This window comes from Sminthopsis crassicaudata, chromosome 3 (genome assembly GCF_048593235.1).
Source record: "Sminthopsis crassicaudata isolate SCR6 chromosome 3, ASM4859323v1, whole genome shotgun sequence".
In the NCBI taxonomy this organism is placed as follows: domain Eukaryota; kingdom Metazoa; phylum Chordata; class Mammalia; order Dasyuromorphia; family Dasyuridae; genus Sminthopsis; species Sminthopsis crassicaudata.
Genome location: NC_133619.1, coordinates 189,868,672 through 189,895,518, shown reverse-complemented (window position 1 = coordinate 189,895,518; position 26,847 = coordinate 189,868,672). Strand labels below are relative to the sequence as shown.

At 31.1% G+C, this 26,847-nt stretch overlaps 1 protein-coding gene and 1 pseudogene across 1 annotated transcript in view; one reads left to right on the top strand and one right to left on the bottom strand.

Annotated features, from left to right (window-relative positions):
* Positions 1 to 26,847, top strand: part of ROBO1 (roundabout guidance receptor 1) — a 582,961-nt gene that overhangs the window by 266,036 nt on the left and 290,078 nt on the right. The window lies entirely within an intron of this gene.
* On the bottom strand, positions 874 to 1,774 carry LOC141560941 (large ribosomal subunit protein eL8 pseudogene; annotated as a pseudogene).

The following is a 26,847-nucleotide window of genomic DNA, read 5'->3' as shown; positions in this document are numbered from 1 at the left end:
GGGGCTGGTCAGTTTATCTAGAGTTGTAACTTATTGCTAGGCTACATGAGGCTTGAATAGTAACCTTAGTGACATAGTATGGCATTTCATGACTTAGAAAAATTTTTCATAAACTTAATTTGCTATTTTCTGATGATTACACTAGGACCATTTGTCTATTAACATGCACTTTGGACTTTCAGAAAATGGAAAAGATGGAGAGACTAGACTCATAATCGGCATATGTGTAATTAAGAGAAAGAACAATTGGCTAGTTATGAACTATGGTTAGAAAAATTCTAATAAAAATATGCAGCACTACAAGGTTCCTGCAAATATACTCTCATACTCTTTGTGACCTCGGGCATGATCTTTATTTTATAAAATAAGGGGATTGAACTTGATTAATGGTGACAAACTCAAATAGAAACAGATCCTTAAGAACTGCACATTGACTTAGAAGGTCACAAATTAGCATTATGTTTTATTAAATATTTCCCAATTCCATTTTAATCTGAACCTGGCAACATAGCCAGGTATTTGACACTAGATCATCCTTCTTTTCCAATTCTAAATCCCCTGCTCAGAAAAATATTCAAACTTTAGTTTCTGAGTATAGAGTATCTTGAAACTCAGTCATAATCTTACTTTTCCTCAGAAGTCATGGGAAATTAGAAGGATATAATATCAATCTTTGTTCTTAATTATTTTGGTTTTTCTTTACATTGTCTACCTTTTTAGCAGGATTACTATGAGATGCAAGACAATGACAATGTATTTCTTTAGAATGGCTTTTAAACCCAAACAGTTCCTTCAACTCATGGAATTTCCTTATCAAATTTTTATTATATTATTGATTTTGTAGTATTAATTGTTTTTCTTTCTTTCTTTCTTTCTTTTTTTTTCATTTTGTTTAAATTTTTATTTTTATGTAGGGAAAAATCAAACATACATTTAACCCAATTTGGTTGCAAGTTCCTTAGCTTTTGCCTTTTCCAGCTTGGCAATACGAGCCACTGATTTCGGACCAAGGACATTGCCACCCCAGTGACGACGGATCTCATCATATCTGTCATTGTAATTGGTTTTGATGGCTTCTACCAGCTTAGCTAGGGCTCCTTTATCTTCAGGGTTAACCTGTTTGAAGGCAATGCTCGTGCAAGTCTTTCGGTGAACTAAGCGACCCAGTCTGGCTTTACCTTTGATAATACAGTAAGGAACCCCCATTTTCCTGCACAAGGCAGGTAGGAAGACCAACAGCTCAATGGGGTCCACATCATGTGCAATCACTACCAACTGTGCTTTCTTGTTTTCTACCACGGTAGTAACAGTGTTAACACCTGTCTGAAGACAGGTGGTCTCTTAGTGGGGACATCTCCTTTGCCTGCAGCTTTTTGTTCAGCCCTAACCAGTAGCCTTTGTTTCTTTTCTTGTTTTGTCTCAGGTCTGTATCTGTGAGCTAGTTTAAGCAGTTGAGTAGCTGTCTGACGATCTAAAGCCTGGGTAAACTGGTTAATTGCTGGTGGAACTTTCAAATGTTTGTACAGGATAGACCTTTGACACTGAAGTCTGATGTATCGAGGCCATTTGACAAATCAAGTAAGGTCCCTTTTGGGCTGGATGTCCTGACCAATGCCAAAGTTTTTGGGCCGTTTCTCAAACAAAGGATTGACCACTTTCTTGGCCTCTTGCTTCTTTACAACAGCAGGGGCCGGAGCCACCTTCTTCCTCTTGGCCTTCTTCCCTTTTGGCATCTTGGCCGGCAGAATGAGAAAGGAAGAGAAGAGACTTGTTGTATTAATTGTTTTTCAATTAAGCTATCTTTGGGAGTTGGTCATAGTGAAAGAGGTATAATGGGAGTTTCTGATTACTTTATGTTGAAATTACTCCCAGAGTTTAGATATTCACATTCCATAGGTCCTTCATATTGAGCCATCTGCTTGGTTTGCACGCTTTCCATTTAAAAATAGCAATTGTATTTCAAATAAACGTCTGAAGTATTTAGTGACACATATATTTATAATAATTCTTCTTCTATTCTACTGTGACTATCAGCCACTATTGTTTTCTCCTATTTGAAATCAGAAATTATTTATTAACTTGTGTTTTTAATGTTAAGCTTTCAATATTTAAAATATTATGTAACTCAAATATTTTCCTAAGAGTTTATTATTATTAAAGTTAGCTAATTAGATATTGCTTAAAATGTGAGTTTTAAATACTACTTCTTGGGTAGGAGTGCATCAGCTACAGGTTTTTCTATCTTTTCTTGTTCTCACCACATAACCAGTTCAATCCTTTTTTAAATTATATATTTCCTTGTTAAGAATCTTTTTTTTTTTTAGATTATTTCTTGCTAAAAGCCTTTCCTTATAGATTGTAGTGTTCCTATTTGCAGCCGAACAACATTGATAGCTGAATATTTATGAGTTTTTTATATGAGAGAATCATAGTCATTAATAATACTGTGCAGTTTCCCAAATACTATTTGATTTATAATTTTTTCTGTAAAATGTTGGTGAATAGAGAGTAAAGGGAGTTGTTCCTAAGAGAGGAAAACATGTAAGCTAATTCAATGTGTATAGTTGTTAGTGTAGGTTTTAGTTTTAGTTCCTAGAGTATGTAATGTGAACAATCATAGAATTATGGGGATTTAGATCTAGAAAGTACTTGAAAAACCTTTTACTCTACCTGTTTCTTATCTGTGGCTCTAAGAAATTGTATCAGAGACCATACTGTAGTAAAATGATCTAGGTAGATGGACTCAATGAAGTGGAGAGTAACTGATAAGCCTTAAACCTATCAGTGAGTTAGGGGAATGTCTGTCCCATATATGTAAAGATTTTCCTCAGGGAAATGCCAGTGGGAACAATTTATTTCAACAGCCATGCAAGTGGCTGAAACATTTAGAGTTTGGTCAGATATCAGAGATGCCAAGATTATCTTTTGCATCCAGGATTATCACTGATCTAAATGGTCAAAGGATATGAACAGACAGTTCTCAGATGATGAAATTGAAATTTTATCCACTCATATGAAAGAGTGTTCCAAATCACTACTGATGGAGAAATGCAAATTAAGACAACTCTGAGATACCACTACACACCTGTCAGATTGGCTAAGATGACAGGAACAAATAATGATGAATGTTGGAGGGGCTGTGGGAAAACTGGGACACTACTACATTGTTGGTGGAGTTGTGAAAGAATCTGGCCATTCTGGAGAGCAATTTGGAGCTATGCCCAAAAAGTTATCAAACTGTGCATACCCTTTGACCCAGCATTGCTATTATTGGGCTTATATCCCAAAGAAATACTGAGGAGGGGAAAGGGACCGTATGTGCCAAAATGTTTGTAGCAGCTCTTTTCGTAGTGGCTAGAAAGTGGAAGATGAATGGATGCCCATCAATTGGAGAATGGTTGGGTAAATTATGGTATATGAAAGTTATGGAATATTATTGCTCTGTAAGAAATGACCAGCAGGAGGAATACAGAGAGGCTTGGAGAGACTTACATCAACTAATGCTGAGTGAAATGAATAGAACCAGAAGATCGCTGTACACTTCAATGTTGTATGAAGATGTATTCTGATGGAAATGGATATCTTCAACATAAAGAAGATCCAACTCACTTCCAGTTGATCAATGATGGACAGAAACAACTACATCCAGAGAAGGAACACTGGGAAGTGAATGTAAATTGTTAGCACTACTGTCTGTCTGCCCAGGTTACTTGTACCTTCGGAATCTAATACTTAATGTACAACAAGAAAATGGGATTTACACACATATATTGTATCTAGGTTATATTGTAACACATGTAAAATGTATGGGATTGCCTGTCATCGGGGGGAGGGAGTAGAGGGAGGGAGGGGATAATTTGGAAAAATGAATACAAGTGATAATGTTATAAAAAAAATTAATCATGCATATATACTGTCAAAAAATTATAAATAAAATTAAAAAAACGGATTATCACTGATCATTTTGATTTTTGTCTTGCCATTGGACTTTGAGGCTGATGACTGTGCAACTCTGCCACACTTAAATCCAATTCACATTCAAGTCAACACATCATTCCATTATTTCTAGGACCAATATCTTAGAAAATGAAGGATGAACAGGACTATCTGTCTTTTTCTGTTCTTGAGAGAATATCTCAAAGAAATTGTGATTTGTCCAAGATCAAACTGTTCATTTTATAATATATAATAACATTTCAAAATTTGAAATGTTTTATTTGTAGTATTAAGCTTTTCATTAGCACGGAGAATTATAGTGTGCTTACCAGTTTACAAAAAGGTATATTCAATCAGTGTAATATTAATTTTTCTAGGTGATCTTTGTAATGACAATAAATCACAGAAAAGAAGCTGACTTGTATTTGGTATAGTGAGTTACTCATTGAGAGCCCCCCACAGAGTTCTAGTCCTTATTCTATTCATTGTTTTATTATTGTATTTACATGGTATATTTGCTGATATTTTGTGTAGTCAAGCAAAAGGTCCTGAATGTTATTTAGTTTAATCAATTCTAATGTACTTTAACCTTTATTTATTGTTGAAATCAATTTGAAAATTTTTTATCACTTTTTTTTGAGAGTTTAACTTCATTTCTGTCTTTGTTTTAGTGATTAGGACTAGGATTTAGTGATTTAGTGATTAGGATTAGTTTTAGTGATTAGAGATAAGAATTGGGAATGAAGGAGGGAGGAGGGATGGAGGGCTTAGCAGAAGAATGTTAGGTTACTATTCCATTTCTGTTTTAGGGCTATAGTAATAGCTTTTCAGTTTTCCATAAAATTGTACCTGTTCTTTTATAACCTGAGTAAACATGAACCTTCCTGTTCATTCATAATTCTACTAATCAAAATGAGATACTAGTTTTCCTGGAGACTTAGATATTTAGAATAACCTAGTAACCTAGAGTATAACCTTTAAGTAACCTAGAAAAGGTTTCTTTTCTCCTGTTGAATATTGAATGAAGCTGGTTTGGAGTTACATTGGTACCCTTCTCACTTTCAACTAAAGCCGGTCTTCGTGACAGATTTCAGAATACTAACTTGTTTCATATGAGATGAACATTGCCTTCAATAATAAATCACTGATGACCAGCATCGACCAGCATCTGAATATTGATTAATACAATTCTTCAATAGTGGAACAATGGACAGTGTGTATATGCAGAAGAAAGTTCTTCCATTGCAATAGACAGTTTTGTTCCATCCTCTTCATCTGACATCCCTCCCACTCCATTCTTCTACACCCCCTCCCCATAGTGTTCCCTTTTAGGACTTAGCATGTACCACAGCTAAGTGATTGATGAAACCTTTATACTCTGGTTGACCTAAAATAGGGATATAAAGAGAGTTTTTGAAAGACCCTATTTTTGCTTTTATAGATTCCAGCAGGCACATATGTTAGTGACAATGGTTATTATTATTATTATTATTATGCAGTTATAAATTGTTGTAGTGTTTTAAGAGATGCTTTAGGTTTGTCATCTTTTTTTTTCCTAACCGACTGTATACTGTTGTGTACATAGTAAGAATTTAAAAGATTAAAACGTAAGTTCTCCTGTTTTGTGTTTCCCCATCTTCCACATTCTTCTCTCTACTTTAAGATAAATGAAATAAAAAGTTTGGTTTTCCTTACAATAGTTTCTTCTCAATTAGGAATAGTTTTTAGTCTGTATTAATATACCTCTTAGTTCTCTTTGTATACTTTGAAATCAGCACAGGTAATTTTTCATTAATATTATGAATAAAATATATACAGTTTATAAGGCTGGTGGAACAAATGCTAAATAAATTATATCTGTTGAGCTTCACTATAGAAAGTTTTTTGAAAATCCATATGTGATTTAAAAACTGACTTATTGTTAAGATCTAAAAATGCTACTTGAATTATTTACTGGGGAAATTAAGGAAAGTACTTTTGTTAATTTATTTGGGAAGAATGGATTTCTAGAGCATTTTTTAAAAAGTAAATTTCATTTTTCACAGATGGATGTTGACAGTACAAAAGGAAAAAGGTCCATAGCAACCATATATCTCAAAATATTTTTAGAAATTATTTCTTAAACTACTAAATTATGTCTATATGAGGTAGGCATCGTTTTATGGATGAGAAAACTAAGATTAAATATTTGAGGCAAAGTTTCTTTCTTTTTTTTTTTAAAATCACTGTGAACATTACTATTTGTGGCAAAAATCCCATTTTCTGTCTTTCTTAATCACTGCATTAAAGTGCTTCTGGAAAAAAGCTCTATGTAAAAAGTATTATAACCTGAAAAAGGAACCTACACAATATAATATATGAAACCTTCAGAAAAGCTAAATATTAATCTCTCTTAGAGAGTCTACTTCTTAGGAGTAGAGAGCATTTGGGTCATTTGTAATCTACTAACAGGTTCTGTCCAAAATATAAAGTAATTCAAGAATTATAAAGCTCTTTCAAAATATTTCATTTGATCCTCACAACAACCTTGGAAATTAGGTGGTATTAATAGCCTCATTTTACAGGTGAGGAAACTAAAGCAAGTAGAGATTAAGTAACTTGCTCAGAATCACACAGCTATTAAAAATTTGAGGTTGTATTTAAACCCAGGTTTTCTTGACTTGGGGTCTGGTGTTGAATCTATTGTAGCAAGTAGCTGACTTGTATTAGACAATGATTATTGTTCTACATCATTGTACCATCAGCAATGTGGAGGGATAAGGTTTTATCTTACCATCAATGCACATGAAAATGCCCACTCTTCTGCCACTGGACTATTAGAGATCTACTCTCTGTTGCCTTTACATCTCTAATCGTTGCTTGCCACCCTTACTACCTCTGGGGTTTTGCTTTCAAAAGTCTCTTAATTGCATTGTTATCTCTTGCTTTCTTCTATTCTTTCTTTGAGTTTTATGCTCCCTCATCTCTCCCTCCCTTTTAAAAAATGCTTTATTTATGACTTTGCTTTCTTTAGTGTTACATTTTAGATTTATCCTATAGTATTTCTTCATATATTCTGTGTTTTCTTCTTTTTGGTCATAGCTTCTTTTGAGGGTCATTCTTTGCCCCAGTTCCTTTCAGAGTAATGTAGATTCTGCAACTATCAAAGTTCAGAATGTTTTCAAATCCATTCTTGCTCTGATATTAATTCTGGCTTTTTCTGCTTCTCTGAGTGGGCTCAGTATGGGAATTGACCTTAGTCTCTCTTTTTGCCCAGAATTGATTTCTTCCCTTCTGTAGTTCTGTAGCCTTTATTAGACACTAGCAATTTCTTTATTTCCCCTTTCCTTAAAATCATCTCCTGATATGTGCATTGTTGAGTGAGCTTTGTTACCTCTTTATTGCTTCAAGGACTCTGAGGTGTGTCTTAAGTTATCTTGTCTTCTGTCTCACTGGCAGGCTTTAGAACTTTATAGATACCTGGAGTGACTTCTCTCCTGATGTGATTTGGCTTCTGGACATCCAGCTATGTAGTCCTAATCTCCTAATTGAGTGAATGTGCTCCTTATCTTTTCTTTCTGTTCTCTTTAGTACTCATTAAGATGTGGGAATCTTATCAAAAGTGAGAGCAAACTTTTGATGTCATTATCTTAACCTGCATTTCCTCAAGTATTGTTTGTATCAACAATACAATAAGGACAATACAGCTGTATCAAGCTCTGAAATAGTGTCAACCTGCTTAACAATGTATTCTAATCAGACCCATTTCATAGTTTATCTTGAATTCAAAGTTTTATATAATGCCACTGTATATGATTTGGATGTGTCATAATTCCTTATATACTTCTTATATAATAAAAGCTCTAGATTGAGTATCATAGTTGATTTTTTGATTCAGTGATTCAGAACAATGAGTTTTTTCATGAAAGTTCAGTGTTTTTGAAGTTTTATTTTCTTTTTTGTTTTTTAAAAGTTCAGTAAATGGAATTTGTTTCTTTTGAGTATACAGTTCACTTCATTCAAGCTTTCCAGTCCACCATTTGAAACAGGTTCTTTTACATTTAGCATTATCATTTCACTTGTTCCTTGAGGGTATACTAAGTGAATGCAGCCCTACTGCAGATAATAACACTTTGCATTAAAACAAACAAACAAAAAAACTGTATCTTACTTTATAGACACATTTTTCCATTTATTTACACATTTACAAATAAATGTATAAATTTATTGACACATTTATAGACACATTTTTTCCATTTAATCTTGTTGAACATGAACATTGTCTTCTTAACTCTTAAGGAACAGTCTGCCTGACTAGAGTTTAGCAACTTTCTTTTTCATTCTTCCTTGTTTAAACCCTTATTCAACCGTAGTTTAATTCTCATGATCATTTTGAGATTTTTCTCTATATAGAAAGAGCAATTGGGGCTCCTATGTGCCATAGTGAATAGCACCAGCTCTGCAATCAGCAGAACCTGAGTTCAAGTACTTCCTCTGACATGGAATACTTCCTAGCTGTGTGACCCTGGGCAAGTCATTAATCCCAGTTGCCTTGCTAAAAAAACCAAAACAAAACAAAATCAAAAACCTACAACAATTAATTTAATATTAGCATCAAGATAAACATGTTGAAAATAGAGTTAAATTTGGGCAGATTATGAATATTAAGATCATTTTTATTGTTATTGAAACTTTTTCTTATGACTAGCAACTTTAGTAACCTAAAAAAATTCACAAAGATATCTGTTAGAAAACTAAGTAATCTCTGAGATTACTTATAAAATAAGTTTTTTAAAATTACTAGTATATTGAGTTCTGAAGAAAAAAATTGCTCTATTTAATTCTATTTCTATCTCATTCTGTATTCTTGGAAGGATTGTGTAGATTGAATAATACCTCTGATGCTTGAATTTGCTATTGAAAACAAGGGAAAAGAAAAGTAGACTGATTGCATTTATTTGGAAATTAATTTTTCCAAAATTCTGATTTCTATATTTAGCTGCAAGCCTGATACTATTCTTTAATTAGCTTCATACTGTTGAGCAGATTGAGAATGGCTCTAGTAAGCACTAAAAATTCCTGGAAACAGGAATTTTATTTTATAGGCTTATACAGATATTCTAATTTTTCCCTCCATCTTTTAAATCTAGAACTAATACCTACATGAATTAAATAGAAACAAAATATGACTGGTGTGTGTGTGTGTGTGTGTGTGTATGTGTTTATGTTTGTCAATTTAAACACTACCTGGAGCCATGAACTTTTCTTTTACCTCTCCTTATCACATGAAATGGAATTTTTCCAAAAGATTGATAATGACTTCTTTGAATTCTCATATTACCCAGAGATAGTTGGAAAATGATGATTCTTTTTTGTTTTCTTTAATTACAGTGACAAGAAAGAGTATATTTCAGATAAACAGCAGTATTTATTTATTTAATATATTTAATATAATTTAATATATTTAGTATGACTCACTGAGACCACAATGAAACAGTTTGAAATATGGCACTTCAGTTTGGTCTTCTTTGTCCCTTTCCTCCTGTTCCCCCATGAATATAATTAATGCTGGAGGGGGAGGGGATCTATACACTCTTATTTTGTATTACTGTAATTTAGCATTACTGCCATCAGCTTGGTGCAGAGCTGGCTTGGAAGCTGTCCTTCTGGCATATTTTGCAGAATGACCTTGGACAAATAGTTTCAACTTTTAATGCTCTAGACAAAATTTTAGAGACACTGCTAATTGGCCTTCTGGGCGGGGGGGGGGGGGGGGGGGGGGGGCAGTTTCCTTATCTGGTTGTTGCCTATCTAATGAAATCACAGCTCAAGTTTCAGTCTCAATATCTATAATAAGCACATTAAGATGGCTGACTTTCAAATTTTGTAGATTTAAAAAAATATAGGTTATTGATTGCTAAATATGCATTGTATAGTCACCTCTAGGCCTCTTCTTGTATAGATAAAAGAGCTTGAGACTCAGAGAGGTTGAAGTGCCTTGTTTAGTGTGATATTGGTAGTTTCTGAGAGCCATTCTAACTGTAGGTCTGTTGGTGGTCTCTCACGTTCTTATTGTTAATATTCATAGTCATATTATGAGAATCTAATTATTAGTCTTTTATTGAGGGAATTTTATTTGTAAACTGCAATATTTTTAAACTTAAAAGTTTTATGCTTAAAATTCATATTTTATTTTTATCTTAAATTGAATAAATGAAATAAAGCATGTGATCACAGTCCCATATTTCATCATTAGCCATTGGTTTGAAAAAGGAAAATCAGCTGATAATTTCATTCCCTAATTAAGAAGTTTCACAGTGATACTAAATAACACATTTTCATAATGATCCACCTAATGGCAGAAAATAATTAATGGAATTCATTATCATTATTCTGTATTTTTATTTTTCATTTTTTATTCCAAGCTAGTTTCTTTTAATCTCTATTGATCAATGCTGATTTATGTTTGATCTGCTTTTCCAGTTGAATCCTTTTGTAGCCTGACTCTCCCATTCCTTCTTTTCTTGGTGTTCCTTTGATATGTAAGATTTCTGTTCTTATGAATAAAAAGCAGTAATGAAGGAACCCATATTGTCAAGCTGCTCAATTGTCAGTATGCATGATGGCCTCTGTCTTAGTTAAATTGTGGACTTCAAAATTTTGGCTTTATTAAGAAACATCATTTAAATAGCAATCTCTGGCTTATGGGAAATGTATGACTATATACATCTGAATTAAAAATCCTTTGATCATGCCCCTGTGTTTCCATGTGTTTGTATGTGTGTTTGTTTTTTTTCATATAGTCTTCTAAGAAAGGGAATTTAATATAACTCAAATTTCAAATTGAAATGTGAATTGATGCTGAAAATCCTCCAAAGATAGTGTAGACATATCTGTGGGAAGACATGTTACCTTTGGCACATTTTTAACGTTTTGAAATTTCTGATATAAAATATTTTTATTCTTTTTCAAAATATGTTAGATTTGAATGAAGAATAATATAACTAAATAAAGCTTTTCTAGTTAGCATAACTTTTAAGAAATGAAATATATAAATTGTTATTTCATAGATTTCAATTAATTTAATAAGTGCTTAAATTTTAATGTTTAGAAACTCCATTAAGGTCCTATGTCTATATTTGTACTAATTATGCTTTTTATGCAAAATTACCTTGAAGAAAAGAGTGTAATTGCCATGAGGAAAATGTCACATATTAAACTCCTAAAACTATTAAAATACCATATATTTTTTAAAAGATTATTGTATTTATTAACTTATATAAGAAACACAAATTGAAAGTGTGAATTGTTATTTTTCTGAGAACTCACAATCTTCATGTAGGCCTAATGCAATAGCCAATAATGGGATAGTAAGTTGAATTAAAAAAAAAAAAAAAATTCAATAGTCATACTGTTAACATTTGTAGAGGTTGACTCATTATGAGCTAAAACAGACTCTGAGGCAATTTATCATTTTACTATAGGTCCCAGTAGAGCTGATCTGAACCTAGAGACTCCTTTGAAGTCAAGGCAAGAAAGTATCACAGAGAGCCTTGTGAAATGTAAAGGATTACTGTTTCTAGGTAGAGAAAATGCTCCAATTTTATGTTTGCTAGCAAAGTACCTTTTTATGCTCAAGTATTTACTTAATTTGAATAATTGATAATCCTGAATAAAGACATAATGCTATACCCTGAAGAAAGCCCTGAATGGTAGTCAGAAAATCTGAGTTTTAAAGTCCTGGCTAAAACAAATAATACCTACATAAAATTAATCAAATTATTTCCATTCTCTAAACCTTAGTTTTCTTTATCTATAAAACTGGAGTAAAATCCTTTACAGTTTATAGTGAAGGAGAATGGGCATAATTCCATCTGAGAAACACAAGAATGATTGATTTTTGGAAAAGAAAGGAGATAGTAAGGACTTAAACTTTTATGATATAACTCTCCACAGTCCAAGGTTCTTGTCCTAGTCCTGAGATATGCCATAGCACATAGATTAGAATTGACTAATTTTGTTCTATTATTCTATTATTGATTTGGCCATGCATGTCTTATGGTTTTATATATCCCAAAAGAAACATATCTTGGTCTTTTTAAAGAATCTATGAAATCACAAGAAAGTTAAATAACAATGCATATCTGGGTCAGAATGATTTCTTTGGTGTTTGTGGTTGTACTCTTTTGGATTCATCACTTTTTCTTTTGGGTACTTCCTTCCATTGAATGAGATAATGTGGGGAAAAAAATGAAGTTATAATGGCCTATAAATTCAATATATGACCAAAAGGTAAAATATGTAGCTAAGTAGACTAAGATGAAGTGACAAGATCCTCAAATGAAGAAAAACTTGAATTAAATTATATTACAAATTCTAGAAACATTGCACTAAGATTGGGGTAAAGGATTGCCACTAGCTTCAGTTTTTAAAAATTAATTAGTATTAGATACGTGTTCCTAATTTGTACTATAGATTAAAAAAAGAGACAAAACCAAAAATAACAGATAACATAATATGAAAGTTAATCTAGGGGTTTAGTATTATATTGATTATATTAGTAAAGGGACACTATACAATGTTAGTTAAAAAGATACCAAATTTACATAGAAGGGAAAAGGTCAAGAACTATAAGGGAAATAATAGTGAAAAAAGTATTTTTTAAGGTTTTAAGTTATAAGGTCTCTAATCAATATCACATATTACTAATCAAAAAAAGCTCCCTGGTCCTAAACAAACAATAAACACAAACAACAGAAGAGGGAATTAGGAGAGTAGATTATATAAGCAAACGCCCAGGTGCAAAAATGTCTATTGCTCAAGAAACACAAGACCATAAACTATCTGGAAGGAACCTTTATTATTAGCTAAGACCTGCTAGGATAGCTGGAAAACAGTTTTGCAGAAAATAGATTTAAGAATTGCATTGCATATGATATGCTTCATTAAATTTCATATTAATAATAAACATAAAATAAATAAGCCAGGTTGATTAAAAAGTAGAGGAAAGTAAAAGGACTTATCTTAGGGAAGATTTCTGATTACATAAAATTTCTGAAAACATATTTGGAAACATTTAAGTGAAGTTAGAAGAAAAGATACAGATTGGGGGGGGGGGAGGAAATTTAACCTTCACATTAAGCATGTTTTTTTGAAGTGTGAGATTTAAAAGTTATAACAAAATGACACAAATCTATAACTTTTAAGAGCTATTCCTTTATAGACAACCATCCAAAGGTTGCAAATAGTTCTTTAAAAAAAAGAAATTCATACTATTGATGACTACCAGAAATTGTTGAAAATCATTACTTATTAGAAAAATGGAAATCAAAACAATTTAGAGAGCCAATTTGACAGAGTGATTAAATCTAGCACTGTATTTGGATTGAAGAAGACTTGAGCTTGCAAATATCAAAGCACTTTATAAATGGTAGTTACTGCTTTTTAATATGATTGCAGTAGCATAATTTTAATTAAAAATCTAATTATGGAGTAGCTTAAAAGTGTGATACATGAACCTAATGAAGTATTGTACTTTAAAGTTAAAATGTGCTTTCTGATTAAAGGGAATTTTTGCTTGATAGTAGTGATAAATATGAAAATGAATGCCTTTACACTAAATGTTATATCATCAAAGGCAAAAATTAAGGTGAAGCAAGATTCTGAATGTTATCACATTGGTTATTGTTATAACAATTGTATCACATTGGATAAAGAAAAAGTAGAAATTTAAAAACATTTAAGAGTTATATTTTAGTTATTTTTAGATGGGGCTTATATGTGTGCATGCTAAGCTTAAATGTATTCATAAATAAAATAGCACTTTCTACCATAAACAACAAAAGAACAAAGACACTGTTGTAAATATCTTAAAGGTATTGTAATCTTCAAATACCATTGGTAACATTCATTCCCACTAATATTATTTCTAAGATGGATTTTTTTAATATGGATAATTTTAATTTTTTAAAAAATAATTTTATAATTATAACTTTTTTTTTTTGACAGTACATATGCATAGGTAATTTTTTACAATATTATCCCTTGCACTCCTTTCTGTTCCGAATTTTCCCCTCCTTAAGATGGATTTTTAAGATCATTGGTGGTCTGTTGTCCATAGTACTGCTTAGACTTATCAATATTTCTGCTATTAGAGAAACAAATAAAACCCAGCTCTGTTGGGATTAATTTACTACAGCTTGAAACAGTAAGCTTCCACTGGCAACATCTCATAAGCTCAACAAGCAGTGTCCAAGCATCTGTTGACAATATGAAATTGTTATAGAAGCAAACATTGAAGAGAAATGGTTTTTATTATCTAAGGAAAGAACATGAATCAATAAACTAGTATTGTATGATGCTGAAATTAGTCTTTTCTGGTTCTTAACTGTAAATATTTAATTTTGGATTCATCTTTGTGATTCAAAATGTACATATTTTTGTAGCAAAATGCTTTAGTTTTATTTGTTGAGGCCTACCTTAAAAAAAAAGGTTTTGGATAAAACAAAAAATCATTTTAGTCATCTTTGATTTAATTTTCAACATTAGTGTGACTTCTCAATCTATCACATAAGATAGTAACTGATGATTTCTGTTCTATGAATAGAACACATGGCTACAATTGCAGTTATAGTTATAGTTCAAGATTATGATTTTTAGATACTATGATTTTTTTAGCCTAGCAGTTGACTACCAGTGCTGTCATTTAATTTTCCTCCCTAGAAATCGAAAGATATTAACCCTTTGTGATAAATGAGTTGGCACAGTGGATTCATGTTTAGAAATTTGCCTTTTTAAAAAGGATGACTTTTAATATATGGAGTTGAAATTAATTTTAAAATTTTTATGGTAAGCATAGTCCTTACATGAAAATGCTACTGTCGACATAGTACTAGCAGATTATACATTCTCAGTTGTTTTCATCAGAAGTGAAGAATTTGCAGAGATGCAAATTTGATATTCTCTGATGGTCCCCTTCTAATCTATACTTAATTTGTTACTTTACTTTAAATTTTTTTTAAAAAGTAACATTATTTTAAGATTTAGATATTACCATTTTTGTAACATCACTTTGAAACAATTTTAAAAATTACATTAATATCACCATTTAATAGAAGTAGAAACTTAGAGAGATTAAATAATTTTCCACAGTTTGATATTGTCAGAGATGAAACTTGAAAACATGGTAAGATGCTCTTTACATTGTGGTAGCAGATATGAGTAGCATAGTCTTACTTAAATTGTTGGCATTTTAAATGATTATACACAGAAATTTATTAGTAGGCTGTCTGCAAGATGATGAATTTTTCCTTTGGTCATATATAATAAATTGTAAAAAGTTTAGGAAGCTTTGATGGAGGGAAGTATGTACGCCTAGAAATCACAAATGTGTTTCTGTAAATGTAGAACTAATCCTTTTAAAGGAAACATTGGGTTGAGTTAGATACAATGGTCAATGTTAGAATAGTTGCAATAATTTAAAATATTATATACTTGTTACTTTAATTATGATATAAAATTTTGATTTAGATTCAGAGACATAAAAGATGATGCCCAAATTCAGGGCCAACTGGTTAAAGCTTCTTATTAACAATTTTCTGTTTAATTCAAATTATTGATGTTAAATCCAAAGGGGATACTGCTGCCTACTTTTTTTAATTGTTTAATTTAATTTTTTCTTAAATGGCCAAAGGGGCATGTGCTTAAAAATGTGAACCAACAGAGCTTTTGTGGTCCTAATCTCTTAATTAGGCTATCTTGCACAGATGGTATTTAGACTTTTTTTTAAGGGAAGAAAGCATGTGGTAATGATATTCATGAATTTTTATGACAAAATATGCTACTTGGGTTTTTTGCATTTTTCTAACTTTGTGTATGCAATAGACCACTATGGTAGAAAAATGTAAATTTATTGTAAAGAGGGAATGAAATTTGTGCCATCTTTTTATTGACAGGTATTTATTTTTAAAAATAAATAGCCAAAAAGATATAATTCATACTATACCTCTGGGTTTTGACAAATAAGGTATTTTTTCTGTATGTATATAACACCAGTAATAAAATCAAATTTGACAAATATTATTTAAATATAAACATTTGCTATATTGTTAATTCTTAAAATTGTCTATTATTTAGTTTGGTTTTTTTAAGTGAGCATTTGTCCCTTTCTATTTATTAACCTCCTAAGAAGTAGGCATTTTAAAATTTATTTATATTTAAAATATATTTAAAATTTATTAAAATGATGCCACAGATTTTTCATTGGAATGTATTTTAATGTTTTAACATTCAATTTTGCATTTTTATCATGAATTGTCTAATATGGGAGGTATGCATTTCCAAGAGTACTTTAAATTCTTTAAAATGAATGATAATATTCAAATGCTGAATTATTTTCAAGCTTTCTGAAGAAATGATGCTAGATTTATTAAAAGATGAATCAATTCCATTTTGTTTATTTAACAATCTTTTACTGTTAATAAATAACCAGTTTTTTAAAAAAAAAGTTTTGTGAATGTTTTGTTTTTATTATTACAAATATTTAGAGATCATTCTCACTTTGTAAGAGCTCTCTCCTAACAGAATAAAACATTAAATAAAACTATACAGTGATTTCAAATGATATAATATTTCATATGTAGTATCAACTTCTCTCACCTCTCTATTAAAAAGAATGAACATAAATTTATTTTCTCATCTTCTTGTTATCTACTCCCCATTGAGATAATGGAAAAAGACAAAGAAAAACAGATTTCTTAAAAATGTAACAAATCAACTCAAACCTTTTCGACTTTTTAGACAATTTATCCTTAATCTTTTCTGAATCTTAATTAAGTGGTTCCATATAGGTACTTTGGAACCTTATTTCCAAATCTGAACTGAGTAATCATTTGTACTGTTTGTTTTTATCATACACAATTGTAATGTTCTCCTGTTTGTTTTTCTTGGGGTTTCTGGAGCAGCCTTCTTTTCAGTTCAGTAATCACTACAAGAACAACCAGGTATTAAAGTTCAAATCCTTTATTGTGTCCTTCCAAGTCCTATCACCTTCATTTCAGGCTTGGCTAGTTTTCTTAAAGGCCTTCCAGAGTCTTGGTTTCAGTGGAGAAGCGAAGGAGAGAACCTGCCACCTAGGCAGTGTGAGATGAAGTGAATGTATCTCTCTGAGTCCAGAGGTTTGTGCTTTAGCCTATGCATAGGGAGACTCAGACAGTAATATTCCATTTAGATAACACCAACTAATCCAATTTGGCTGGATTGTAGAGTTCTGGAGGAGTGATGTATAATTAGCCTTGAAAGATAGACTGGAATCAGATTCTGATGAGTTTCTTTTAAATTGTAGAGTTTTAGTCCTACTGAGAATTGGGATGAGACTAATTATGTGTATAATTATGGTCAAGTCACTTAAATTTAGGGACTTAATTTCCTTACTTATAAAACGGAGCTGATATCTACCTTATAAGAGCAATTATGAAGTTCCTCAAAACTCAGCTTTTGCTATAAATTATAATACAATTTACTAAAGAAGTAATTTTTATTTTTATAATATAAAAAATTGAATTGTTAACTTTTTTTTCGCTTTGTAATTATTAGCTCCTTTTGGAAACTCCATGGCATTTCTTTCACACGCACTTAACTTGATCTTCTCATGTAGTATTCTGCAGTGCTCTTCTTCAGTTACTTTGCACACTTTTAGATTTGCATATCAGAATTCACATTCTCCCCATGCTCGCATTAAAAAAAAATTAATATTTGTTCAACTTAATTATATCTAAATCAAACTATAATATAATTCTTAGCCAGAATTTGTTGTGGAATTTTTATCATTTACCTCTCTTTGGTTCATGATCTGGCATTTTCATTTTTGCTTTGATGATAAAATGAGTAAATCTTCTAAATGAATACCATTTTCTGGCTGATGGGTAGATATACTACTAGTTTATTTATTTATTTATTTATTTATTTTGGTAGAAGTTTAAAGCATTGTTTCTTTTTGGTAATTAAAAAAAAAATCTCCAGATGTCACAAAACTAGCCAGTATTCTGATTCTCAGAGTACACATGTGTTATAAATTTCCCATAAGAAAAATTTTTGCCACAAGTCAGTGGTTGGGACTTTCTAGTTTGATTTTTCCCATAATTTCCTTTCTAGATGGTGTCATTAACATTTATCAATTAGGGTTTCCTTTTGACTGGAAATATAGTAGAACTAAAAAGAGTGCAGGTTCAATTTTTCTTCTGAAACTGTTCCCATTAATCTACATCCATATTTCTTTGTCAACATAACTTAAGGGGGAAAAAAAGGAAGCTAAGAACTCTGAACTGAAGATTTCCGTCTTATAATTCCAAAGGGACAATGTGTTTTGTATTCAGCCTAAAATTTCAACTCTGTTGCATATTTGGAATGGGTAAAATAATTGAGTGTAACAAAAATTTTAGTGCCTCAGTCAAAGTAACATCAACAAATCAGCAAAATAATAAAAGTGTGGATATGAAGAGATCAAATAAAATTTGGGAGAGAAAGAACCAATTTCTTAAAACTTTTAATTGAATCATAATGTACTATTATAAAGAAGTTTTAGCAAAATTGGAATTAAACTAGGCTAAATGTTTTAAAAACATATATTGAATAATATAACATTAAAATCATGTGTAAGGTGTAAAACACTTAGTTGAATATGTGCTATCATTATTACCATGAATAATTTCAATGAAATGAATGCATTTCAATGAAGATATTAGTAGATAACTGGCAAACTTTTGCAATGTATATTTGCCAGATATTTCAGATTGGACCACATCTTTATCACAATGTAACAGAATAAAAGACATAAAAGACAGGAAGAAAGCAAGGTTCAATTATGCTTATTTGTGGATTATGAGAAAGCATTTGTTTTAGTAGAAGTAAGTAGTGCCTTAAATGTTTGCTTTCAAAAAAGGATTTTTCATCTATGTGTCAAAAAGGAGATTTATTGAGAGATAACAATAGAGACAACCATATTTGACAACTCTGTGATCGCAAACATTAGGTAACTCTCTGATCTCAAACATTAGGTAAAGCATAAAACTGGGAAATGTATAATTCACAAGTATATTTTCTCTTATAATAAAGAAGTTACTGTAAAGTACAAGTTGAAGAAGATCATAGTAAAGGCCTTCAAGTCCTTATTTTTGCAGATAACATCATGCTTGGTGCTAGTCTTGAAGCTGTACCCTCTATACTGAACAGCCTAGATACATCCCCAAGAGTAGCTAAGCCACTTAATTCCAACTTCTGCTGTAGACTGCTTCTAAACATTTTCCACCCTGCCCCTTCTGTTGCTATATCCTGCCAGCTGCCCTTATTCCTTCAGCCTCTAGAATCAAATCAACAATATCATTGCTTCTAAAAAAGTATTTCATTTGACCTCTATATTCAACTTATATCCTAGATTTGCCACTATTTATTTTACATATTATCTCATGAAATTAAAATATTGATTTCTATATTTCTATTTTTTGTGTTAGTAAAAGCTTTGTATTAGTTAATTATTTAATTTTTTTATGATTTAAATTTTTTCATAGCCTCTTGAAGAATCTGGCCTAATCATGCACACAAGTGAATAAGGAATATATTGCCTATATAATGTGCAAATTGATGGATAACCTATAGAAATTGTTCATCATTGTGTAAATCTTGTATAGACAGTAGAAATAACTTGGACCCAAAATTAAACAAAGGAGACCAAAAATTGTTCCGGATTATGTTTAGGAAATTGGAAAGGTCCTTACTCAATTGATGGGCATCTACTCATTTTCCAATTCTTTGCTACCACAAAAAGAGCCTCTGCAAACATTTTTGACTATAAACTTTTCATGGAAAACAAAAGGCTATTTTAAAAAAATATAGGTATTATACTATTGATGTGACATAGTGGCAAAGCATGGATTACAGTTCCCAAGAATTGAGTATGACAAAAAGGACAATGGAAAGGGCATATGGTGGTACTTAGTATGCTGCAACATAAAACATGAGGCATGTTGATGAAGAACATAGGCTGATCATGTGATAAGAGCAAGTTATAGTGGATTTCAGGTGGTTAGTGTTAATACTGGAATGACATCTTTGACCTATCAGGGGAAAAAAAATAGCTTCCAGCATTTGAGTGGACTGTCCTATGGTGAACTAGTAACCCTAGAAGATGATCAATCCTGGGTGGTAATGTGCATTGTTAGTACATTCAAATTGATGTACTCATGAATCCTCTTGAGGATTTGGAGTATTATTGTTTTTTTTTTTTTTTTTTTCCAATTAGCAAGCATGTATTTTCTTTCTCTTCCACCATTATTCTACTGCTTATGGGGAAAATGAAACAAAAATAAAACAAATCTCATGTAATGTAACAATTATAAGATTAAGTTATTCCTACAGCTGATAAATATCCAGAAGATATGAACAAGTGCTTTTTAAAAAAGGAAGTCCTGTTAATCAATAGCCATATAAAATAAAATGCTCCAAACCTACAATAAATAGAAAAATGGCAACTAAATAAACTTTGAGATTCCTCTGTATGTTCACCAGATTTTAACAAAGAATAAATTAAGCAGAACTAACAGAACTGACAATTATTTATATGACTTAAACTTTCATTGTGCTCATAGGATCCCAGATCTAAAAGCTGGAAGTGAATTTAGATTCTATCTGTATAGCTATACAGTTATATACATAGTTATACAGTTAGATCCTCACTTGTTTTTTTCCCCCTCTCCTGTGGTTTTTCTCCTTTTGTTATGATTGTTCTCTCAATATGTCATAAAGAAATGTGTATTTAAAAAGTTAATATACCGAAAAAATTCCAATAAACAAAAAAAATAAATAAAGTTTGCTGAAGGTTACACAGTTATCAAAGGCAAGGTTTTAGTTCTTGCTAAAGCTAAATTATCATCATCATCATCTGATGCTCTGATTCCTGAGCCAGTGTTATGTTTTGTGTTTGTTTTTCTACTTTTCCATATTACAAAAGGAGTTTTATTATCTATTTCCTAGGCTCAACATTATTTATTTATAGTTAAGGAGAGTTTAGATGTCTTTCATTATTTTCATATACTTTATTGTGGCTGTTATACATATTATTGTTCTACTTTATTTTATTTTTTATTAATTTTATAATCATACATTTTTTGACAGTATATATGCATGAGCAATTTTTTTTTATAACATTATCCCTTGTATTCATTTTTCCAAATTATCCCCTCCCTCCCTCTACTCCCTCCCCTAGATGACAGGCAATCTCATACATTTTACATGTGTTACAGTATAACCTAGATATAATATATGTGTGTAAATCCCATTTTCTTGTTGCACATTAAGTATTGGATTCTGAAGGTATAAGTAACCTGAGTAGATAGGCAGTAGTGCTAATATTTTACATTCACTTCCCAGTGTTCCTTCTCTGGGTGTAGTTGTTTCTGTCCATCATTGATCAACTGGAAGTGAGTTGGATCTTCTTTATGTTGAAGATTCCACTTCCATCAGAATACATCTTCATACAACACTGAAGTGTACAGCGATCTTCTGGTTCTATTCATTTCACTCAGCATCAGTTGATGTAAGTCTTTCTAAGCCTCTCTGTATTCCTCCTGCTGGTCATTTCTTACAGAGCAATAATATTTCATAGCCTTCATATACCATAATTTACCCAACCATTCTCCAATTGATGGACATCCATTCATTTTCCAGTTTCTAGCCACTACGAAAAGAGCTGCTACAAACATTTTGGCACATACAGGTCCCTTTCCCTTCTTTAGTATTTCTTTGGAATATAAGCCCAGTAGTAGCACTGCTGGATCAAAGGGTATGCACAATTTGATAACTTTTTGGGCATAGTTCCAGAATGCTCTCCAAAATGGCCCGATTCTTTCACAACTCCACCAACAATGTAGTAGTGTCCCAGTTTTCCCACATCCCCTCCAACATTCATCATTATATGTTCCTGTCATCTTAGCCAATCTGACAGGTGTGTAGTGATATCTCAGAGTTGTCTTAATTTACATTTCTCTGATCAGTAGTGATTTGGAACACTCTTTCATATGAGTGGATATAGTTTCAATTTACTTTATTTTTTGCTTTATCCTTTGCTTTAATTTTTACAGCCTTTCTACAATTCCATGAATTTTTAGCCTTCCTACAATTCCATGAATTTTTATTTGTAATTTAATATGCCTTAGGAACTGAGAAGTCGTGCGGTACAATATGATATAATGCTTCATATGGAGTCAGGAAGTCTCAAATACTGTTACTAATACTTTTATAGTATATAATTATGGAAATGTCACTTAACCTCCCTAAAACTTAGCATTTCCTCATCTGTAAAATGGGGATGACAGTCCTATTATAGTGGCCCAGGATTATAGTATCCCATGCAACAATGAAATATAAATTCATGTAAAAGTCCTTTGGGAAAAAAAACTTCTATATAAATGTTCGATTGTTCTTTAATTGCTTTCATATGCCATAGTTTATACAGACATTCTTCAATCAAGGAACATTCACTTTATTTCCATTTTTGTTTCCACAAAATACTGCAGTAGTTATTTTGGTATATATGTGAATGCACTTTGAAAGTCAATTTAATTGTAGTTAATATATTCATAACTCATATCTGTTTAATAATCTTTAGAATGTATGTCTATTATACATAGACACACATTCTACGCTATGAGTAGGTACAGTGAATTTTCATATAAACCTTTTTTAGTTCTGTTTTTAATTTAAACTTTTAGACAGGTTCTGGAGATAGTTTGGACAGTGGAAAATGTGTAGGGTGAAGAATCATAGTTTTAGGATGGTAAAGAAAAAATTATAACTCCTATGTAGTAGGAATTTCACTTGATAATTTGTAAATTTATATACTTGATCCTCTGGTGGAGTTATAAAGTATATAAATATAAATTGGAAGAGTTGTTCAAAGCTCAATGTTCATAAGTGGAGACAGCAAAGCCTCAGAAATGTAGTTTCAGATTTTTCTTGTCATAAATTCTATTTTTATAGTATCATTCATTCTCCGTTAATATTGTGCCATTGTTGTATTAAACTTAACTTCAAAGGTTCTTCCTTTCACTCCCAAAATCTTTAGCCAAGACTTCTGAATTAATTTCTGCAGCAGCTGTTGATGTGTTAATAACGAAATTTAAATGAATTTAATATTGAGCAATGTTGTTATTTACCTCCTTTCCTTTTTTTAATATTCATGGTTAGAAAATGGCAAAAACGTATTTTAAAAGAAGCATCAAATATTCATTTAGATAGTGAAGTGTGAAGGGAAGACCTAGTCCTTGATGATGCTTCAGCTAGAGTTTCAGTTCATCTGTGAATATTTTTGGAGAATCTAGAATGAAATCTAACAATTTAGCCAGCTCATCAATTTTTCTCTCAGAGAAAGAGATAGAGAAACATTGGATATCCTCAGAGGGAGATCTAAGCACAGTGGCATAATAAATTCCCTTTCTACTGACACAGCTACCATAAGTTTCTTTAAGAAACTTAGGGAGAAATCATACATGAGATAAACATATTTTATGAACTTGCTCCCTATCAGGTGGAGACACTTCAGATTTCACATTAGAAGTCATTTGATGGGGGGAAAACAAAAAACAACAAAAAAAAAACCATACATAAATCAATAAATTAAACTATTAACAAAGAAAAAAAATAAACTTTTGAAGCAGGTCTCTTCTAAGAATAGAATGATGTTCCTGTATTTTCAAGAAAGTAGTGATTTTAACAATCTCTTTACATAAAACAGAATTTTCAATAATGGAGAATTACAGACAAATTTGAAATGTTCTACTACTAGAAAAAAAATGAAGTTTTTTCTTTAACTTGTTAAAACCACATTACTTTTAAGGAAATAAGATGTATGAATCATTTGTTGAAAAGGAATGAAGTTTCAGTGGTATTGATATGACTTTCACAGCAGATTTAGTTTGTAGGTCAGGAAATTAAAAGATGACTTTTTTCAAAAGACAATTATTAATTTATCATTTACTCCATTTTTTTCTGTACCTAACAAATATCTAATTTTATAAGATAGAACCAAATAGTCTACAAATAGATGAAATAATAACAGTTAATTAGCAAATAATTTAGCTTTTAAATAATTTGTATATTTAATATTAGAATCTTTTAAATAGCACCTAAAATACAAAAAAAATAGAAATGAAATTTCTCAAATGGTAAACATTTAAAGGTTACTAAACCTTAAAACAATAAAAAAAAAAAAAAAGGCCCTATTGTCCCTTTTTAACCCTGTAAGATTCCCAAATAGCTTCCAGTTGCAGCAGAGGAAGTTGAAATGAGAGCAGAATTTGAAAGTCCAGACAAGATTTGTCAAACCAGATAAATTGCCTTTCCCTCTGTCCCTCAGTCTCTCAACCCCCCAACTTTAGTCACTCCCTTATCAAGAAACATTGGCAATTGTTTTGAATTGAAGGCTATCTTACAAAGTAGTTGTTTGCCTTACCTAAGGTTAGGTAACGATAGAAATTTACAAAATACTTGTTGGAAGTCAGAAAAAAATTGCTGGCCTAAGATGTATATAGTCATAACTCTCTCAAAACCAAGAGATATATTAGGAGTAGTTTCACAGTTTATTAAAAAATATGCAATAAAGTATGTGTAGAAGGACTGAATATTAAGTTAATGACTACAGAATTGGCAACACACACATATATACATACACACGCACACACACGCAACACACACAGCTATAGCTATTGTGTCCAAAACTGATGGCTTGTGAATTTACACAAAAAAAAGGTGATTTTCTTTCATTCACATTCTGATTTTAATATCTGGGGGACAGATTAATAACTTTCAGTCAAGTTGGTAATTAATTGATAAAATTTAGTTTTGGTCTTTTTTAAGGCTTCTGTTAAATTTCTTAACAAAAATCTGTTTACTGCAAAAACTAGTGATAACTATCTTTTCTACTGATTGTCTAATAGGAGGGTAATTGGTATTCCAAAGCTGTTCCTCTTTCTGTAGTTTTGACGGAATTACAAATAATGGCACTTGTTAAGTTTCAAGAAAAATAAGTGACTTAAATTAGCTGCCTAAATGTAATATTATCTGACAGTAAGATGAATGCACGGTGCTAAAATTAGTATTATTATTTTTTAACCATATTTTAGGACATCACTTACTAATGGGATTTTATGTTTTTAGCAAATATTTATTGAGCACTAGGTCATTTTAAATAATTATTAAGTAGTTGAAAATGATAGAACAAGTGATCCAAATATGTCAAACAACTTGTTCTATCAAGGTCAGGAAAAGAATCTTAATGCTTCAGGTCCACTATTCCAATTTTCATGTGTCATGAAAGAAAAAAAAAAGAAAGGATGCTTAAACATGGTTCTTATTTCTTATAGAATTTCATGGTTGTTTTTTTTTTTCATATACAACAACACTTCAAATACATTTTTGCATGACAGAATGAAATTATATATGGGTTATTGAGTTTCCACATGTGTATAAAAATTCATGCCCACAACTCTTTAATGGGTAACAAGTTTAGTAAGAAATTCAAGATCCTTGAAGACAGGAACTTTTTCTTTTTTTGCCTAAGTATCCTGTCACTACCACTTAACACAGTGTCTTGCATATAAATGGTGCTAATCAGTTTTATTAGAGAAGAGGTACACTTTCATACACCACAAAAAGGCTAACAAAAATAAATCCTAGCAGATGGTAATATGCTAGTAACATTTTGAAGTCTAGCCTTCATTCAACATAAAGATTGTGTAGTATTTAAAATTTCTAAAATTATTGTTTTAAAAATAAAGACAAATCTCAGGAAATGTGAAAAGATGCTTAATAACAGATAAATATTAACTTTAGAGATTGTTCTTATTTTTTCTTCAGGTAGTAATGATGAGTAAGACAAATACAATTTACATATGTGTGTAAATATGTGCACATATACATATATGCATACATATATACACGCATGACTTACACATAGGAGGTGCTTACTGTTTGCTGCATTTAATTAGATAATTGAAATGAACTCTTCATTGAAGTAGCAGAATGCATTGCCCTTTAATATGAGCAATTGATGCTCTTGTTGGGAGTGACATGCCTTTATTCTGTATTGTTACCATGTTTTTATTCTAATTTGCTAAATATAAAGCATAGCTATGAATTAAAGAAAGTATGGTCCTTACTTTTTTTCAAAGAAATGGCCTTATAATTCAAGAATATGGTATTTGACCTATTGATTTATTATTCTTCTTAAACTTTTATTCCCTAGCTCAGGCTGACAATGTATAATATGTAATAGAAGACAGATGTGAAGGTACCAAGTGTATTTTTGTCCTTTAATTTTTTTCTTAAGTACATAATTTATTTCCCTCTTAACTCTTCTATAAGACTTACACTGTATTTCCACCTGATATTTTAATGTAAATATTTTGAATTTAAAACTAACTGTAAGCGGGCTACTTTTTGGATAATGCCTTTCATATAATATTAATTAAAGGAATTATCAACTTTTGGACAGTTTGTCATAAATAATATTTTTTGAGCATGTAGCTGAAAGAAAGTCCATGATTCTGTGAATTGGTAGATATCCTAACTTCTTCAGGAGTATACAAATAAAGATAGTAAACCATATTTAAAAAAATTCACTTTTCCACTTAAAATAATATATTATGGAAAAAAGGATAGCATTTGTAATAATTATTACTTTATAGCTACCAATTTTAAATTACCAAATGGGGAGAGTCTTTCATATTTAATACCATTTCCAAAACATGGATCTATTGCCAAGAAAGTTTGTATTTGTATTTTACCATCTTCTACCTACTTACATAGTTTTAATTCTCTCTGCATACTTTATCAATAGGTAACATTTATGTCATCATATAACATTATATTAAGGTGTAGTCAGGC